Raw genomic sequence first — 6,345 nt, 5'->3', positions numbered from 1 at the left:
CCCTGAAGGCTGCCAGGGCTTCCAGGTCCTGGTCGGGGCTTCTGCCTGTGGGCGAGAACCCAGGAGCCGTCTGGGAGCAGACCGGGGGAGCGCGCACCTCCCAGCCCCAGGGCTCGCCCCGGGGTCTAGCGGGAAGCAGGCCTTGAGCGGGGTGGGGAGGCGGGACCCCGGCAGCACCGTGTCCACAGACACCCGCAGGGCTCTCGCCGGAGCCAGGGACACAGGCCACTGCCGCCCGCGGCTGCGGAAGCAGAGTGGAGGCGCGACCGGCCGGCGCCCTCACCCAGGAGCTTCCCCACGCGGAGCCGCGGCCCTCGGTGAAGAGCAGGAGGTGGTCCCCGGCCGGCAGCCTCTGCGCAGACACGGCCACCTCAGCCCCGTCTGCGGGGACAGGGAAAGGGGCTTCCGGTCTTCTTCCCAGGGAACACGCTCAGCCGCACGCAGAGTCCCGGCCTCGCGGCTTCCTGCCAGCCTGCCCCTGCCCAGCACCTCCCTCGCCGGGACCCCCCTGGGGTTCCCCCCCACCCCCCCAGAGGCCAGGACTTCTGCCGGAGGCAGGTGGCGCCCCCAGGGCCCCGGCACCCCTGCACGCTGCCCTCTGGGGAGCCCCTGGAGCCCAGAGGGAGCCCGGCAGCTGCACCCCTATGCCACCTGGGGCCTGATGTCAGGGCATGACCCGGGGCGGGGTGGGCAGGGGAGCTGTGCGGCACCCCGACTCACAGGCGCGGTATCTGCCGGGCTCTTGGGTTCGTTGCAGCACCACCCGCTTCTCGAGGCACTGGTCCGCCTTCCTGAAGTGGGGGCACACTGAGCCCGCCAAACTCCACGCCACCCCCGTGGGAGCCCGTCCCGTTTCCCCACACCCCTAACTGGCACGGGAAGAGGGGCCTTGGGGGCTCCCCACCCAATCCACGCCTGGGGGGGCGGTCACGCGCATGAAGGTGAACGAGGCCTCGATGTCCCCGCCGTCCAGCGCTGTCACTGCCACCGGCGACACGGGCCACGGCTTCTGCTCCCCAGGCAGGGGCCTGTCGGCCGCGATGGCCTTCACGGACCACGTCCCGCTGGCCTGGGCGGGGCGGCGCATGAGCCCTCCGTGAGCCCCAGCCCGCCAGCCCCGCGCCCACCCCCGCACCAGTTAGAACAAGCTCTGCTCTGGGGCCTGTGCCGCGACCCCATCGGCCCCGCCAGCAGCCGGCCCCGCACCCCGAGCCCCAGAGGGCCCCGCAGCCGTCCTGCGGCAGCGAGAGCGAGGGGCCTGAGGACGCCAGGGAACCCCGGGAGCGCAGGGTCCCTCGCCCTAAAAGGACACCTCTGGGCCCGCCCGGCCGCTCCCGCCCTCAGCCTCACATCCTGAGTCTCCAAAGCCGAGGGCAGCGGGTCCCGGGCCTGCAGGACGGCGGCCAGGCCGAGGGTGAGGGTCAGGAAGAGCGCCTCCATGCCGGGCTGGCTCCGCTGCGGCCCCGCGGCCCTTTATCCCCACACGGGCGCCTGGCCCCCCCCCCTCCCCGCCCCCCACCTGCAGGTGCCAGCTCCTCCTCCTCCGGAAGGAGGGGTGCCCGCTGGGCTGTGAGGCGTGGCCGCCTGTGCCGCCAGGGCGGTGGGTGACAGGCTCCCCACGCTGCACCCCCGGGCCCGCACCAGGGCCTGCAGACCCCGACGGGCCTCGCTGCTGCGGCCCCCCGCAGGCCGCCCCCCGCCTCCCACCGCCAGGCTCCTGGGCCTCCCTGCCTCACCCTCCTGGCCCGTGTCCCATCAACACTCTTCTCTGCCCACCGCTGTGGGGCTCAGGTCCCCCGAGGAGCTGCTCCCGGGCTTCCGAGTGCCAGGGCCAGGAAGGGCTCCTGCCAGGTGCTCGTGGGCACGGACACGGCCCCGCTGCCCAGCTCCCCGAGCCTCCGTGACTGGGGCCCCCTCTGCCTGCACTGGGATGAGGTCCGGGTCCGTCGGAGCCTGGGCCACCCACACTGGCGAGCGCCCCAGTCTTCCTGCCCCCAGACCCCACTTCCCCGTGCGCACCCCCGCTCAGCACCGGGAGCCCTGCCCCTGCCCCGCAGACCTCGATCCACTCGGTCAGTGCACCCCGAGAGGCGGGGAGAGCGCCCCGACACTTGCGCTGCAAGTTCAGGTGACCTCCCCTGAGCACCCTCCTCCCCGGCCCCCTGCTGAGCTGGGCCGGCTGTGGCAGGCGCCTTTGTGCGTCTCAGCTGGACCGGGCTGCCCGCTCTGTCTGAGCATTCTCACTGGCAGGAATGGCCCTGCCCGGAAGGTCCCGCCTGCCCGCCAGGCGGGGTGGGGAGGGCGGGGCCCCTGCACTTTAGGGCCCGAGACGAGGCACCTCCCAGAGCCCCACGTCTTTCCCTGCCCCAGCCCGGCCCCACCGACTGGTGCGCCCCCTGGGCGTCCCCAACCGGCCCTGGGAGCAACACAGCTGAACTCGGCCCTTAAAACGTGGGGACAGTGAGGGGGTCACCAGGAGCTCAGGCTGTTCTCAGTGCCCTTGCCCCCAGAGGGACCCCCAACCCCAGCTGCTCCCCCAGGTGGCACCGGATATGTCTCCTGGGGGCTGACCCTGCTGGGGTGCGGGCGTGAGCCGGCCCTGCCCCTGTGCCCAGGGCGCCCTGGATGCCCCCCCCGACCAGGGGCCCCTTCCGCCCAGACGCTTGCTCTGGGGCCACCCTGGGCTCTAGGTCTCCACTTGTGCTGAGGGCTCTGGTCAGGCGCTTGAAGCTCGCAGAGGTCACAGCAACGCAGTGTGGCCAGCTGCGGCCCGAGCGTCAGCTCCAGAACTTTCCAGCACAGCCAGTGCCTGTGGCATCTGGGCGTTGCAAGGGGGCGGGGGGCCTGTGGTCCCGGGGTAAGCCAAGCCCTCTGCCCGCCTGCACTGAGTGGACAGTCCTGCAGCTGCGGGACCCAGCCCTGCTCCTGCGTCCCCTCCCCAGGGCCCCCCGACACATGGTGAAGCCAGGGGCACAGAGGAGCTAGGGGGGACTGACATGCTGGTGGTCAGGGGCCTTGTCCTCAGCACAACCATCTAAGAGGGCTCTCCCCATTTCTCAGAGGGCCCCCGGCAGGACCGAGTCCCTGTGCCCCCAGTGGCGACCTGGGCATCACTAACCTTTCAGACTCCACACCTCTCCCCCCGCGCATAGCCTAGGACGCCGGCTGGCTCCCACACCGGGGAGCTCTGCTCTAGACCACCCGCCTGCGGCAGCCGCCGGACACAGTGCGCAGAGTCTGACCTCGCAGCTAGGCAGCCGTGAGGGCCAGATCTGCTGCGGGCGGTGGGGACTTGCCATGAGACCACGCAAAGCCTGTGCTCCAGCGACCCTGGGCAGCGGGGGCAGCAGCCCAGAAGGAACGGGGTTGGCACCCCCCCAAGTGGCCCGGAGGTGCTGGGGGCCCTGAGCCTCAGCCACCTGCCCCCGGTGGGGGCGGGGTCCCATCACCACAGTCCACCTGACAGCCCTGCCCGTCCCCTCCCCGACCGCACAGACCTGTCCACCTCCACCCCCGGAGGCTGCACCCCTAGGTGTGCTTCTTCCTGCAGCCCCGGGCCACCCCCTCCCAGTCCCTGTATGCCTCCAGGTGATGGTCCATTGTGTGACTGTCCCCATTCGGCCACCGCAGGGTCTGTCTGGTAATCGCTGACTCACATAATTACATGTTATTTTGGGTCCTGAGGGGAAAGCCAAACGGAGCCGGGGACAGGGCTTGTTGTGTTTTAAATGCTTGGCCCGAGACAGCCCCACGGAGGTGACACTGGAACCCACAATTAGAGCCAGCGAGGGGAGCGGCCCACGCATCGGGCGGCCATGGCGGCTCCAGGTGGAAGGCACAGCAGGGCCAGGCCAGGGCAGGGGCAGATGGGCCCGGTGGGGGCAGCGAGCACGTGGGCTTCCCGCGTCCACGGATGAGGCTGAGTCCCTACCTCACACCATCTGCAAAAATGAGCTGACGGTGGACAGAAAGTACACACACGAGCTATAGATTCTTAGGAAAAGCCCCAGAAGGCAAAATCTTCACGGCCTTGGATTCTGCCAGGTTTTGAAACGAACAACCAAACCCAAGCAACCTGACGGCAAACGGCCGCACTGCCCCGTCAGAGACCCTCGTGCCAGGAGGGGCCGGCCCGGGAGCGCACGCCTGCCGAGGCCCGGCCGTGCGGACGCACAGCACGGGGCCCGCAGCCATGGGGAGGAGCGGCGGGGGGGCACGTTTCTCCAGGGGAGATCTACAGGCCAGTGAGCACGGCCGCCCGCCCGGGGGTAAGTGCTGGCTCAGGCCACGAGGTCACGTGGGCCACACCGGGCCGCAGGCCAACAGGCAGACGCCGGGGACCGGGTGGTTTCACGGCCCATGCCCCAGTGGCTCCCGCTGCCAGGCGGGCCGAGAGCGGGGGTCACCAGGCGGCCGGAGAGCAGAGGCAGCTGCAGGCCCCCAGCCCGAGGGGAGCAGGGCCCGTGGCGGGCGCACACTGGAGCGTACCCCGCAGGCAGGGACGGCGCCTCCCGCCGGCAAAGGGCACCAGGCCGCACACGGCGGCGTGGGCCTGCACCCGTGGGCCTGCGCTCCGGCAGCTACATGTGCGCACACCACGCCCTGCGGTGGGCACTGGGCTGGGCCGAGGCAGAGGCGGCCCCACTGAGGCCGGGGGCCTCTCTGGCCAGGCCCAGAGCAAAGGGCGGGAGACCCCCAAGGCCCCCAGGGCCCTGTGGAGAACAGGGTGGGTGCTGGGTCCCCCTCTGGTAGACACAGGGGCCTTGCACGGAGGCCGGTGTGAGCAGTGCCGGCAGGGAGGGCACGGGGGAGGCAGAGGAGGGCGCTCTGGTGACCAGGCAGGGGCGGGCCCACGGTCCGCGGCAGGCCTGGAGGGCCACTGGCCCTGGCTCTCCTGCTGGGTTCCACCTCCGGTGACACCTGACCCCTCTGAGCAGAGGGCAACCTGGAGCCCTGGGCCTGAGACCCGGCGTAGAACATGCCGGAGCCTGGACACCAGTGTGGCCCAAGGCCAAGACCTCCCTGTTGGAGTCTGGGTCCTTCCGGGAATGGGGGCACTGCAGGAGGAACATGGTGATGAAATGGGCAGGAGGACACTGGCGGGGAGTGGGGCAGAGCGTCCCCGAGGTCGCTCTCCTCACCCCCCAGGCTCTGCTCCTTTGCCTCCTGGGCCCTGGGGGAGGCCCCCTACCTCCCAGCTCCCCAATAAGGGGTGTGTTTTGTTTTCTGTTTCCTGCCAAGGCCGCAGTACCGGGAACGGCCGCCAGGGGGCAGGCCTGTCTGCCGTGTTCCCTGGGGCACCGGGCGCAGCCCCGCCTCCCGCACCACCCGCGGAGTCCCCGCCCACCAGGTGGCTGCCGGGGGTGAGGGAGGCGCAGGCTCCTCCCAAGAGCCCCCAGCTTCTCCCTAAACGGGGCTCTCGGGCCTGGGGAGAGTGGGCTGTCGGGAACCCCTGCCCCTCCCAGGAGCTCACAGCCTGGAGGAGGACGGAGGGGGCCCGGCGGGTCTAAAAGCCCCCCCCCGCCCCCCCACCGTGACATCCCTGCGAGGTCTGCAGGAGGAGCCACTGACTCCTGGACAGTGGTGGGCACCCCGGGGAGCGGGGCCTCAGAGGGAGGGGGCTTTGCACAGGGAGGTGGCAGGGAGGGGCAGGGCAGGCCTGGCAGAGACACCTGGGGCTGGCAGAGCAAGCGCCGACCACCCGCAGCTCCCATCCCAGGCCAGGCCCAGCTGGTCCGGACCTGGGCTGCAGCAGCGGGCCGAGCCCTCGGGGCAGGGGCTGCCTGCCGTGCCGCCAGCAGGGCCGGGGACGGGTTTCCGCCTGTCATCGGGGCGCCGCCAGTTCCCTGGGACACATAGGAGGGGCGCGGACGGCTGTCCCCTCTGCCCAAGCGGACAGAGGCGGCTGAGGAGAGGGGGACCGCAGACCAGGCCAGGGCCTCGCCGACCACAGACGGCAGACACAGGTGCCCATGGCCACCGAGGGCGGTTCCCCTTGCCCCGCGGGATATCGGCTGGCCGAGTTACAGGACACAGGGGAGCCGGTGGGCATTTAATCATGCGCAGAGGCCGCAGCCCAGGTGGGCCAGTTCAGCCAAGACCCTCCTGGGAAGGGAGCTGGGGCACAGGGACACGTGGCTGAGGGGACCTCACATGAGGGGCCTGGGGGGCTGCCGGCTGCAGCAGCGGCTGGGAGGAGGCCCAGAGCGCCGCGCCGCAGGGCCCCACACCCTCCGGCGTCACCCTCTGGCACCCAGAGAGGCGCTGCTGGGGGCAGGTGCCCTCACGGGCTCCGGATCTCCTGGTGGTTCTTGGGCACCGCCACGAACCTCAGCTTCTTTATGA

The 6,345-nt window shown here is 71.2% G+C and overlaps 1 protein-coding gene across 1 annotated transcript in view; it reads right to left on the bottom strand.

Annotated features, from left to right (window-relative positions):
• GBGT1 (globoside alpha-1,3-N-acetylgalactosaminyltransferase 1) overlaps positions 1 to 6,345 on the bottom strand; it is a 34,575-nt gene that overhangs the window by 14,031 nt on the left and 14,199 nt on the right.

The sequence above is a fragment of the Condylura cristata genome, unplaced genomic scaffold (assembly GCF_000260355.1).
Source record: "Condylura cristata isolate star-nosed mole 26May11 unplaced genomic scaffold, ConCri1.0 scaffold00006, whole genome shotgun sequence".
In the NCBI taxonomy this organism is placed as follows: domain Eukaryota; kingdom Metazoa; phylum Chordata; class Mammalia; order Eulipotyphla; family Talpidae; genus Condylura; species Condylura cristata.
This window is presented reverse-complemented; position numbering and strand designations above follow the sequence as displayed.